The sequence below is a fragment of the Phascolarctos cinereus genome, unplaced genomic scaffold, assembly GCF_003287225.1.
Source record: "Phascolarctos cinereus isolate Bilbo 61053 unplaced genomic scaffold, phaCin_HiC Scaffold_9;HRSCAF=440, whole genome shotgun sequence".
Lineage (NCBI taxonomy): Eukaryota > Metazoa > Chordata > Mammalia > Diprotodontia > Phascolarctidae > Phascolarctos > Phascolarctos cinereus.
In genome coordinates this window covers 180,984,139-180,998,843 of record NW_027556402.1, presented here as the reverse complement: position 1 = coordinate 180,998,843, position 14,705 = coordinate 180,984,139, and positions in this window count along the sequence as shown.

Below are 14,705 nucleotides of genomic sequence, written 5' to 3'. Positions count from 1 at the left end.
TAATTAAAGAGATACAAATATAAAAATATAATCTTTGGAAGGGAAAAGACAAATCAATGACTCAGCCAGAAGAAGAGCGCCAGGCCTCTGGTGAGAAGACTTTCAAGTCCCAGTAGGAGGAGGGAGAGGACCTTTCATGACACAGTACCTAACATACTCCAGGCTGTAGTTCAGTGTTGAACCTGGATCTCCATGCAAAACAAGGCAGCTCCATGATTCACAGGAGGTCTAGATTTTATTAGGAAGGGGGTTAGGTCTTTGTCAGGTGTATCTGTTTAGTTTCCTACCATTGATGTTATCTGCAAGAATCTGCCAGGAATTGGCTAGGAATGTAGACATTTCTATCCCAAAAGATCAGAGATGTGGAGGGTTCTAGAGAATGAATAAATTGCTCAGTTAATTAATGAAAAAAGCACTTATTAAGCTTTTATTGTCAATCAGTCAAGCATTTATTAAGCATTTACTACCGTCAGGCACTGTGTTAAGTGCTGAGCATACAAAGTAAAACAAAATGGTTCTTGCTCTCAAGGAGTTCATAGTCTAATGGGGGAGACAACTTGAAACAACTATGCACAAATAAAATACATAAAGGAGAAATCAGAGATAGTCAACAGAAGAAAGGCACTAGTGTTATAGGGGTTTGGGGAAAACTTCTTGAAGAAAGTGAGATTTTAGCTGAAAACCAAAGGAAATCAGGTCGCTGAGCATTTCAGGAGTGAGAAATAGAAAAAATGCAGTCAGGAGATGGAGTGCCTTGTAGGAAAAACGACAAGAAAGTCAACGTCATTGGATTGTACAGGATGTGGAAGGGAGTGTAAAAATGACTGAAGAGGTAGGAAGAGGCCAACTTGTAAAGGCTTTATAAGCCAAACAAAGGATTCCTTTTTGTACTGCTGCATCATATCATACTTAGTCTTAATTGCCTGTTTATTTTTTTAAACATGGTTGTTAAGTCATCTGCTTCCTTCACCATTTTAAGTTGTGTAGTTTATACGTATGTGTGCACATGTATGCGCACACACACATATATGCACATACACATATATGTATCTGTGGTTTTTATTTTTAATATTATTATATTTTTTACATGTGCAATTAATCTATGTTAGTCATTTTGTACAAGAAGACTCAAAAGAAAGAAAAAAAGTGAAAAATAACTTGCTTCGTTCTATAGTCATACAACAGAGGAACGTCTCCAATCATCCTGATGCGCATCTGGCCACTGGATCCAGAGGGCTCCAGAGGAGAAAGTGACAGAAGCTGATGACTTTGCACAGCCAGCCCTCACTTAAATCCAGTTCACTTACATGTCATGGTATCACCTCCATGATGTCATGGTCCTCTTTGAGAACAAAGGACAAACAAAACAATTCAAACAATATCAGTTCTTTCTCTGGAGGGAGTTAGTATGCTTCATCATTAGTCCTTTGGGATTGTCTTGGATCACTGTATTGCTGAGAAGAACTAAATCATTTATAGTTCTTCATCGAACAACATCGCTGTTACTGTGAACAATGTTTTCCTAGTTCTGTTCACTTCATTATGCATCAGTTAATAAGTCTTTTCAGGCTTTTATGAAATCATTCTGCTTGTCATTTCTTCTAGCACAATAATATTTCATTACAATCATATATCACAACTTGGTCAGCCATTCCCCAATTGATGGGCATCCCTTTGATTTCAAATTCTTAGCCACCACAAAAAGAGCTGCTATAAATATTTTTTTACAAATAGGTCCTTTCCCCCTTTTTTGGATGTTTTTGAGATGGAGGCCTAGCAGTAATATTGCTGGATTTCAAAGGGTATACATAGTTCTTTTGAGGTATAGTTCCAAGTTGCTTTCCAGAATGGTTGGATCAGTTCACATGTGTAGTTGATTTTTTGAACATGTGCCTGGCTTTACATTTATTCCTACTAAATTTCACCTTATTAGATTAAATTCCTCATTCTAGTCTGTAAAAGATAGTTTTGATCCTGACTGTCATCTAAAGTGTTAGCTAAGTTCAGTTTTGTGTTATCTACAAAAGTCATCAATGCTTTTATACTAGCTATTCACAAAGATGTTGAATGGAATAGAAAGAAATGAGAGAGATGTTGTGGATGTGGGCTTGACAGGATTTGGCAATAGATTGAGTATGTGGAGTTGAGAGAGAGGAAAGAGTTGACAATGATTCTATGGTTGTGAACCTGGGGGGAGGTGTGAGGCACGACTGGAAACATGGTGGTGTCCTCAACAAGAATAAGGAATTTGAGAAGATGGAAAGGTTTTGTTATTGTTATTTTGTTTCAGGTGCTATTTTGAACATGTTGAGTTTGAGATGCTTATAGAACATCTGGTTGAAAAGCAACTGATACAGGGCTGGAGCTCGGGAGAGACTGAGGCTGTACCTACGGATCTGGGATTTTTCTTTATAAAGATGATAGTTGAACACATAGGGGCTAATGGAATTACAGAGAGGGAGGGAGGGAGGGAGAGAGTAAAAGAAAGCTTAGAGAGAGAAAGAGAGCATGGCCCAGGACACAAATCATACATAATGGGAAGGGCATAAATGATAATCTAAAAACAAAGGAAACTTAGAAAGATTGAAGATACAGGATGAGGCCCAGGTGAGAGTACTGTCACAAAAACACAGTCAGGAGACTCAAGTATCCAGGAAGAAGAGTCAGTTAATAGTGTCCAATGTTGCAGGCAAGTGAAAAAGTATGAGATCTGGCAAGTAGGAGATCATTGATAACCTTGGAGAAAGTATTTTCACTTGAGTGATGAGTCTGGAGGCCAGAATGCAAGAGTTTGAGGAATGTGTGACTGAGATATGTGTGACTGATCAGATATTTTTTAAGAAAGTTTGGCTGTGAAAGGGAAGAAAGATACCAGATAATATAGTTATATATTATAGTTTCATAGTTGTATAATATAGTTTGAGGGGATGGCCTAGGCAAATGATTTTTTTCTCATAAAGAAAGAGAAATGGGCATGTTTATAAGCAGCAGGGAAGGATCCAATATCTAATATCCTTTAACTGTGGACGTACCCTAAGGCTTTGTCCTGGGCTTTCTTCTTTTCTTCTATCTATATTTTATCATGTGGTACAACCATCATCTCTATGCAAATGATTTCAATATCTACAATATCTAGCTCTAAAATCTTTCCTGAGCTCTATCACCAACTGCAACTGGCCATTTCAATTAGATATAAGCAATATTTGAAAACTCATGGTAAATGGGAGAGGTATCACAAAACTAGAGAAGGGCAAATGTATCAATTTTTTAGAAAGAAAAGATAATGGAATCCATTATAGGCTGGTAAATTACTGGAAAAAATTTGCAACAAATCATTAAAGAGATAATTGGAGGGCATTTAGATAGTATTGATTACAAAAAGCCAACAGAGCCTCATCAAGAACAGGTCTCCCCAGACTCATCTCATTTTCTTTTTTAAAAGATTACTAAATAATCAGATAAAGGGGACGCTGTGGATATAATTTACCTAGATTTGCCTAGATAAGTTTTTCATGAAGTATGCCCTACTATGTTTGTGGAGAAGATAGATAACACACCACTAGATATAGATTCAGAACTGGTTGGTTGGCCAATTAAGATAGTTCAATGACAATATGGCAGGAGGTCTCCAATGGAATGAAGCAAGTATCTGTGCTGTTTAACAATGTTATCAATGACTTAAATTTGATGAAATGTTTGCAGATGACACAAGGTTGGGATGTTATAAAACACAGTGATAGAGTCAGGATTTAAAAGGATTTTAATGGGCTAGCAAGGGTTGCTAACCTGGGGCCTTGAGGCCACATGTGGCCTTCTAGGTCCTTGGGTGAGGTTTTTTGATTGAGTCTAAGTTTTACAGAACAAATCCTTTTATTAAGGGGATTTGTTCTGTGAAGTTTGGATCCAGTCAAATGAAACTTAATAGAGATAAATGTAAAGTTTTTCACTTGGGCACACACACACACACACACACACACACACACACACACACAAATAACCTCCCAAGTATTAAATGATGGAGGCAGCAATAGATAGAAATGTTCTGCAAAAGATCTGAGGGTTTTAGTGGACTGAAAACAAGATATGAGTCAACAGTGTGACATGGCAGCCAAAAAAGCTAAAATAACCTTAGTGGAGGATAACTTCCAGGCACATGGAGTCCAGCATACTCCATCCTCCTGAGACTCCATCTAGAGGGCTGTGTTCAGCTTTGGGAGTCAAGATTTATAAGGGACCTTAATAAGCTGGTGAATGTCCAGAGGAGGGTAACCAGAAGAATGAGGGGCTTTAAGTTGATACTACATGAGGATTAGTTGAAGGAACTAGTAATGGTTAGCCTGGGGAATAGAAGACTTAGGAGGACGTGATAACTACATATAAGAATCTGAAGGGCTGTAATACCAAGGAGGGACTAGAGTTATTCCATTTGGCCCCAGGGAGCAGAACCAGGAGAAATGAGTATAAGATGCAAAGAAGCCAATTTAGGCTCAATGTCAGGAAAATAGCTTTCTGCCAGTTAGAGGTGTCCAAAGGTGGAATAGAGAAGTGGTGGGTTGCCCTTCCTTAAAAATCTTCAAGCAGACTGCCAGGTATATATGGGTGGGAATAGATAACTACTAAGGTCCCTTCCCACTTTCAAATTCTCCAATTCTGTGGATGTTCTGTAGGCATCTTAAATTTAACTTGTACAAAGGAGAGTTCATTATCTTTTCTCCAAAACTCATTCTTCTTTGGAAGTTCCCTATTCATGTCATGGCTACCATCATCCTTAACAGCTATCTTACTTCAACCCCCTATATCCAATAGCATGCCAAATCATTTTGTTTACTTTTACAACATTGATTTTCTGTGTTCTCTCCTTTTCCACACTTGTCATGGTCACCACCCTGGTCAGTCACTCGTTACTTCTTTTCTGGCCTATTTCAATGGCTTCCTAATTGGCTTCCACATTAAGTCATTAATACCATAGTGTGAATGAGGTTAGCCAGATCATTTTCTTATTGAATCTGGGTCTGCTTCAGAGGACTGAACATGTTGATAGGGTTGCAGGAATGGAGGCCAAAGGGAATGAAAAGAGGAAGATTAGGGGTACTGAAGGCAGCCTTAAGCAACTTCACCGTTTTACCTAAGACAGACTATATCTCTCAGGACAATAGAATAGAAAGTCTGGAGGTTAGAGAATAAGAGAAAAATACTGCATCATATCTTTTAGACCAATGATTAACAAAGGACTTTGTGGCCTAAATAGAGGGCTTTTAGATTATTATTACTTAAAGGGAATCAGGTGTCTTTGCCTGGCTGATTGGACCTCTTTATGAGGACCCATTTATCCTGCATTGTACAGCTCTCTATTACAATTGGGAAAAAATAGCAGGAGTTGGCTTCTCTGCTTACTGTAGAACTTAAGGCGAAAACAACAGACTGGCCAATGAACCCTCTTCACTTTAAAGTCTGGTGGCTAAAAATCTCTTTCTCTCTCTTTTTAAGGCAACTGGGGTTAAGTGACTTGCCCAGGGTCACACAGCTAGTAAGTATCAAGTGTTTGGTCTGAGGCTGGATTTGAACTCAGGTCCTCCTGACTTCAGGGCCGGTACTCTATCTACTGCACCACCTAGCTGCCCCTGGTGGCTAAAAATCTCAATCTGTTCTGGTAACCCAAGTGCTAGGGGAAAGCATGCCTTCTACTGGCCACTGGGGGGTTGGGTCTCTGTTATTGGCTGGAACAATATAGTGTCTTCCTTGAAGCTGGTAAGACAGGTGGGTCATTAATCTGAAAGGACACCTCTAGCCAAATTGGGTCAGGTATATTACCTATAACATATTGGCATGATGTACTGAAAACATCACTGGCCCTTGAATTAGACAACCTGTGCTCTAGTCTCAATGTTGACATACTTGTAGGACCTCAGGCAAGTCAGTTTTTTTTTTCTGGGCCTTAGTTTCCACATCTATAAAATAATAATAAGAATACTTTATTTTTTACCTACCAGGGTTATTGGGAAGAAAGTGCTAAATAAACTGTAAAATGTCATAGAAATGGGAGCAGTATCTTGGCTATCAATTCTGTGCCCTTCGATAATTTGGGAGACAACATGTTGGATGTGAAAGAACACTAGACTAAGGCTTGGGAGACTTAAGAGTGCCCCAGTTCTACCAATTACTAGCTGTGCCTTACTGGAAAAACCAGATCACTGTCAGAACAAACTTTCTGATACATGGAGCTGGTCATACCATTCCTGTATTCAAAAATCTTTCGAGGCTGCCTAATTCCTACCGAGTAAAGTTCAAGTTTTTCCCACATCCATCTGATACCATCTTGACTTTCTAATCTTATGAAATAATCTTCCCCTTCATATACTGCATGCTTCAGCCAGGTGTCTGATGGTAAATTTTTAATAACTGGCTCTCCAAAATGCAGGACATATTTTAAAGTTTAATCTATATTATTAATCATTTCTCCATCATTTTCATAATTTTAGCCAATAAATAAAATCGTACATCAAGGCTTGATTAGTGTTTGCCAAGCATAAATGCTTACCCTGAAAAATGTTAACAACTGGCTTCATACAAGCTGGCTCCATACTAAATAGAGAGGATTAAGCAACTGGGCCTCCTCTCTACCTTAGAACGTACTGCACTCTCCCTCCTTGGTGTTTTTGCTCCAGTGGATCTCCCAACAGTATTTGATTCACATAAGACATACAACTATAGCAGACATACAAATGTGGGTCCATTTCCCAATAGCTCCCTTTCTTCTGCATGATCTTTCCCTTCCTTCATTGAAATAACTATAAAGTTACTGAAGTCCAAACCTGCCAACTAAGCCAAGTATTCTGGGCCAGGGCTAGCTCAGGATGTTCCAATGGTTCAGGCTCAGGCATGGAATGCAACGAAACACTTATGGACCATAAAAGTTTTTTTTTTAATTACTTATAGCATGAAAAGGGTATAATTGACTAAAAATAGATGCTGTTCTCCTTTGCCTCAGACTGCTATCTCACTGGACAGTGGGAATTTTACCATGCTTCAGGAACAATAATTCCCAAGGGGCTTGGCTTTTTTTTTTTTTTACCTATCATCTTCTGGAACAAACAAATCTCTAGATATCCCTAGAGATATCCTTTCCTTGCCTCTTGAAAGGGATATCATCTCATCCTATCATAAGATTCTTTAGTGCACTTATATAAAGGTATCTGTTATAGTGAGATTAGCTATTATGTCACTACTATGGCTATATTTTAAATACCTATGTCTGTGTCTTATCCCCTATTCCCCTCCCCCACAGGACTTTAAGGTCTGCAAGGGCTGGATATGACATATCTAAAGCTTCTCTTAACATCTAGCACAGGGTTCTACACACAGATGCTTACTAAGTGAATATCTAGCGTATGGATAAATTTAACCTTCTAAAGATTCAGATTTTTTTTCTTTATTTTCTTTTTCTGTGAGAGGAGGAAATTTGATTAGATGATTTCTAAGTTTCTTTTCAGCTCCAACATTCTATGAATTTCATGTTTGGGATCAAATGATGAGCAGAACCTACATTTGTATGTTGCTTTATATACCTCTTTCTGGTTTTATTTTCAAAATAATCCTGTGAAATATGTAGTACAAATATCCCTTCAATTTTTATAGCTGAAGAAGCTGAGAATCACAAGGGTTAGACTCCTTGCCTAGGGTTATACAGCTAGACAGCAGTGGAGAGCTCAACATTCTTCTTCCACTAAAGCATGCTGCTTTTTAATTCCTTTCAGTAAAGTCATTTTACTTCTCTCATCCTCAGTTTTCTGTAAAATGGGGGCATTGGACTAGATGTTCTCTAAGAACATGTCCAGCTCGAACATTTTGTGATTTTATAATTTCTTTCTATTTTTCTAAGAGGCTGTTTTTAATGGGTTTAGAGTGTTCTGCCTATTAAGCTATGGAAGAGGCAATCTTAGAAGAGAGATACTAAAGAAGCTAAGTCTGTCTGGCCTCTGAGTGACTTACTTCTTTTTATAAGTGGGTGATTTATTTTACAGGGATCAAAATGAATTTTTTTCAGTGAATGTAAATCTCTATTCTTTATTCCTATTCCCATTATATTGATCTGATTTTCAGATATGAAATGAGACCATCATTGTTTCATGGTTGCCATGATATGGACTTTGAATTAAATGGGAAAAGGAGAGCAAGCTAAATTACTTTTGAGAAAATGTAGTGCTTTTAATAGCCCTAAGTTTCTCCCTGAAATAAAGGCAGATTTTTTAAAAACAGCAATGTTTTTTTTCAGTGATACTATGTGGCTGCAAGCTGTGTAATACCATGGTCACTGAAGAGTTCAAGTTAACAGTTACCTGGAGGATAAATGAGATATGAGCAGCAGGCAACGTATCACGTAACAAAGAACAGTGCTGGAGAAAAGGAGTAAAAGATGTCATCAGATATGAACAGACAGTTCTCAGATGAAGAAATTAAAGCCATCGATAGTCATATGAAAAAATGCTCTAAATCATTATTGATTAGAGAAATGCAAATCAAAACAACTCTGAGGTACCACATCACACTATCAGATTGGCGAACATGACAAAACAGGAAAATGATAAATGTTGGAGAGGATGTGGGAAAATGGAACGCTAATACATTGTTGGTGGAGTTGTGAAATGATCCAGTCATTTTGGAGAACAATTTGGAACTATGCCCAAAGGGCTACAAAACTCTGCATACCCTTTGATCTAGCAATAGCACTTCTAGGGCTATATCCCAAAGAGATCAAACAAATGGGAAAAGGACCCACATGTACAAAAATATACACAGCAGCTCTTTTTGTGGTGGCAAAGAATTGGAAGTTGAGAGGATGCCCATCAATTGGGGAATGGCTGAGCAAGTTGTAGAATACTATTGTGCTATAAGAAATGATGAACAGGCTGACTTCAGAAAAACCTGGGAAGACTTATATGGTCTGATGCTGAGTGAAGTGAGTAGAACCAAGAGGACTTTGTACACAATAGTAACCATGTTATGCAATGACTAAGAATGTTAAACTGAACCCTTCTCAGCATTATGAGGATCTAAGACATCTCCAGAGACCTGGGGATGGAAAATGCTGTCCACATCCAAAGAAAGAACTATGGAAGTCGAATCGCCCTCACTTATTTTTACCTTCTGTTGAGTTTTGTTTCATCTTTCTGATGGTTCCGCCTATTGGTTTTAATTTTTACTTACAGCTTCACTAATGTGAAAATATGTTTAATGGATATGTAAATGTAAAGCCTATGTCAGATTGTGTACCGTCTTGGTGGGGAGGGGAGAAAAAGGGAGAAAAAGTTTTCAACTCCAAAGCATATGGAAAAAAAATTTAAAAAAAATTTTAAAAAAGGAAAAAAACAGAAAAAAAAGATGTCATCAGAGATGTATGACTAAAAAAAAAGGCCAATCATATTCTCTATTATATTATACACAATATGATAGATAATTATATTATTATTGTTAATAATATGTTTACATATCTTACATAAACAGAAGCCCTGCAATCATATGGTGAAGGTAAAGGATACTAAACAATATCAGGAAATCTAGAAGACCCCTACCATGTTGAGTAGATTCCTTGTAGAGGATGTACAGAAGGACATAGACTAGAGTCTTCAAGGATTAAATGGAATGGATGGATAGGTTTCAATCTGCATTATGGGAGAGTGTATTCACATAGATGAAATTACAGATTCATTGAAATGTCAGAGTAGTATGATCATTGATCTTGTCCTTCAAGGGTGTGAGCTATTCCTTGGTAGTAAGTTAGGCACTTTCACATGAAGGAGCAGATTTGAACCTTGTTACTACTAGCACTGAATTAAGTCCTTATGACCTGAAAAAGTTTAGGCAGCTCCCAAAGTATTCCTTTCCCATGAAAAGCTGACTATGTCAGCTCAGGGCAGACAATCTTTTGTTTTTTTGGCAATTGGAGTTAAGTGACTTGCTCAGGGTCACATAGCTAGTAAGTGTCAAGCGTTTGGTCTGAGTCCAGATTTGAACTCAGATCCTCCTGACTTCAGGGCTGGTGCTCTTTCCACTGCGCCACCTAGGTGCCCCCAGGGCAGACAATCTTACCTATATCTGAGTCTAATAGAGAAAGATTACTTCACTGATCCATCTGAAGTGGGAGATTATCTTATTGGTTATGTTTTATGGTCCAAACATAACATATTTGTAGATTAAATCATCTCTTGTAGAGACAAACAGCTCTTCTCTGTAATAAAGAAACAAGTACATTGAAAAATCTACTGAAAGATTGATACTCTTTGAAAGGAATTTATTGAATAAATCCAATAATGATATACATATGAACAACCTTTCTTAACATTTTCATATCTTTCCCATGTGTTCCTACTCCTGTCAGTGTAGCTACTAAATCTCCCCCCAATATGTTTTGTCCATTCCGATCTCTGAGCTTTTGTTCACGACATTTTCCCTGAATGGATTTCTCTCCTTAACTTCTCTCTGCTTGTCTAAGCCTTGCCCTTCCTTCAAAGCCTAGATCAAGTACTACGTTCTCCATGGAGTCCCTACCAGTCACTCTAGCCTTTGGGGAGCGTTGCTTTCTCTGGACTGCTGAAACGCTTAGTAGTTATTCCATAAGGATTTGCTCTTGGTTTCTTGCCCTTGTGATTAAAAAAAAAATACAATAAATTAGATCCATTTGTGAGACTTTGAGAATATGGCCTTTAAGAATTGGATAGAATGCAGGAATCCCTTTTACAATATCCTAGATGGTCACCCAACCTGTGATTACACACTTTCAGTGACAGAGAACTCACTACTTCATGATAATAATAGTCAACACTTAACATTGTGCTTTTAAAGCTGGCAGATTGCTTTGCATGTTGCTTCATTTGATCATCACAATCACCTACCTGGTGAGGTAGATGCTGTCATTATCACCATCATATAGAGGAAGAAGGTGAGGTTCGGTGCTTACCTAGTGTCACATAGCTTGTAAGTGTCTTAGACAGTATTTGAATTCAGTTATTCCTGGCTACAGGTCTAGCACTCTATCAGAGTTGCCTATTTCAATCAATCAACATTTACGAAGTGCCTGCTACGTGCCAGGCACTGTACTAAGTGCTGGGGATACAAACAGAGGCAAAAACAACAACAACAATAACCCAGTACCTTCTCTCAAGGAGCTTACACTCTAATGAGGGAGATAACATATAACCACAAAAATACCAAAGCAAGGTATACACAGGATAAATAGGAAATAATTAACAAGGGGAAGGCATTGGAATTAAGAGGGCTTGGACTTAAAGGACTTGAAGCCAAGGAGTTCAATAAGCAGAGTGGAGAGGGGAGAGCCTCCCAGGCATGGGGGAAGGCCAGCAAAAATGCCTGGAGCTAAGAAATGTGTCTTGTTTCATGGGACAGCCAGGAATCCATTGTCACTGAATTGGACAGTTGGGGAATAAGGCGTAAGAAGATTGGAAAGGTAGGAGGGGGCTAGGGTATGAAGGGCTTTGAATGCCAAACAGCATGTTTTATGTTTGCTCTTAGAGGCAGCAGGAAGCCACTGGAGTTTATTGAGTAGGCGTGTGACATGATCAGACCTACGCTTTAGGAAAGTGATGTTAGTGGCTGAATGGAGGATGGATTGAAGTGAAGAGAAACTTGAGACAAGCAGACCCATCAACAGGCTATTACAATAGTCAAGGCATGAAGTGATGACAGTCTACACTAGAGTGATAGCAGTGTCAGAGGAGAAAAGGGGATGTATGTACAAGAAATGTTGTAGAGGTGAAATTGACGGGCCTTGGCAATAGATTGGAAATGGCTAGAGTGGGGGATAGGGAGGAGGATGTGAGAATTAGTGAGGAATCCAGGATTGTGAGCCTAAATGCACTAGGAAGATGGTGATGTCCTCTATAATAGTAGGAAAGGTAGGAATGGGGCATGGTTTAGGGGGAAAGATAATGAATTCCATTTTGGCCATAATCTATTATTTCATAAAGCAACCTATTCTGTTGTTGTAAAACTCAACTTGTTAGGAAGTTCTTTCTTCTACTGAGCAGAATCCTGCCTCTTTTTAGTTTGACGTTGGTCTTAGTTGTGTTATCTAGAGCAGCACAGAATAAGCGTAATCCCTTTCCCACTTTATGGCACGTATAATATTTGAAGACAGTTACATCCTTTTAATCTTTTGTCCACCAGGCTAAACCTCCCTAGTTGTTCAATTGTTTCTTATATGACATAGTTTCCAGGCTACTATTCATGCTCATCACACTCCACTGAATGCTCTCTGGTTTGTTAATATCCCTCTTAATATGTGGCCTTCAGAACTTAATACAATATTCCTGATGTGGTCTGCTCAGGGCAGAGTGCAGAAGAACTGTTGTTACCTTCTGGACGTGGACATCTAGCATGTTGGCCATGCAGATTATAATGCTGGCTCATATTAACTTTACAATCAACTAAAACCTTAATGTCTTTCAAAGTCTTTATCTCTACTCTTACACTTTGATTTTTTTTCTAACATAAATGTGGGACTTTACTTTTTTTGGTAAACTTTATTTTCCTTGTATTAGTCCATAATTCCAACCTGTTGGAATTTTTCTGAATCTTGGTTCATTCATTCAGTGAACTAGCTATCTAGATTTGTGTCTACCATGGATATCTTTGATGTCCCCATAGGATTTAGAACTGGAAGGAACTTTAAAAGTGATTTAGTCATTGATAAAGTTGAATAAAGTAGGGCAAAGAACAAAACCTTGTGGGATTTAGAGATCATTAGTTTGCAACCATCCATTAATCAACATTCATTGGAAATGGTTATTCAGCTGGTTACATATCGGTTCACTTTTTTTTTCATCTAATTATTAAGACTATCATGAGGGATCTTTGTCAAATGCCTTGCTGAAATACATATATAATAAGTCAATTGTATTTGTCTAATCTGGATGTCTTGTAGGCAATGCACAGTAAATGTGCCTAAAAATAGAACATGTTGTCTTTCTCCCCAAACTCTCCTATATTTCAAACTTCCTTATTAATGTGAAGGCATCACCATCTTTTCAGTCTCCCATATTTGCAACCTTGCTCATCCTTGATGTCCTATTCTCACTCACACTAGATATCTAATTAACTGTCAAATATTTTAATTTCTAGCTCCTCAACACCTCTCTCATCTTCCCTCTGTCCAGCACCCAGCCGCCATCCTGGTTCAAGCCCGCATCACTTCTGGACTACAGTTTTGGCTTCCTAATTGGTCTCCCTACCTCAAATTTTTCTCTTCTCCAATCCATCCTCCAGACAGTTGCCAGAGTAATTATCCTATGTGTTGTCTGACCATGTCATTTTTTCTACTTACTGAACTCAAATGGCTCCCTGTTACTTCTAGGATCAAACATAAATTGATTTATTTGATATAAAGATCTCCATAATCTTGTCCCTTTCTACCTCCTAACCTTCTTGCGTGTTTTCCCCTCTGCATACTCTGTGGTCCAAACATACCAGCCTACCTCTTCACACACAATACTCCATCTCCTATTTCTATGCCTTTTCAATAGTTCTTCCCCAAACCTGGAATTTTGTTCTTCCCTTGGCATCTTAGAATATCTTCAGCACAAGCATCACCTTCAGCCGGAGGCCTGATATAGAAACCTCAGTTGCTAGTGCCTTAATCCCCAATGCTACCTTGTGTCTGCTTTGTATGAATCTCATATGGGTGCATATTTGTACAAGTTATTTCACCTGTTAGAATGTAAATTCCTCTAGGTAAAGAACATTACACACACACACACACACACAACACGTGTGTGTGTGTGTGTGTATATATATATGCATATATATTACGCACACATATACATATGTATATATATGTATATACATATGTATATATATATAGAGAGAAAGAATCTGTAAGCACACATATAATTTTTCCTTCCGAATTAGGAATTACTAACAGCCATCATAATTTCATAAAGAAAAAGTCTTACCAGACTAACCCAACCCTCCATTTCATTTTGACAAGGTTATCAGACTGATAGATTAATCACACACACACACACACACACACACACACACACACACACACACACACACATTCTGTTGTAAATTTTGTTAGAGACTGGTGACGAGCTTATGTAAGTAGGCAGAAATGAACCTTTCCTTGCTTTCATAATTTAGATCTTTGAACATTTCTAGTTCCTTCATGATTCAGACTACCAACAGTAGTTTTAGAATAATATGTGCATACATTTCAGAACTCTGGCATATAATTCATCTGTGATTAAAGATTTTTATATATCTTAAAGGACCTGTTTTCCTATCATCTTGCCACCTATGTGGGGCTTTACTTCCCTTTCAACCATGCTGGTTTAGCCTCAGCCTCAGAACTGACAGTTCAATGAGCTCTCCAGACTGCTCCACCTCCTCAGTAGAAGCCTCCCTTCCTCAAGGGCACCTCTCCTCTTTTTCAGCTTTGCTTTATATTTTGTCTTTCCCTGTTAGAATGTAAGATCATCCTGGGCTGTTGTTATTGTTTTGTATTTGTATCCCCATTGCTTAGCATAGTGCCTGATACATAGGAAACATTTAAAAGGAGTTGAATAGTTCTGTATATTTACTGTCTATTGATCTTATGCCACTTGCCAGCTCTAAACAAGTCTATCTTGGAGAAAAATGTGGAATTTTGTAAGAAATTCCTGGACTATTCATAATGATCTTTGATCTAATGA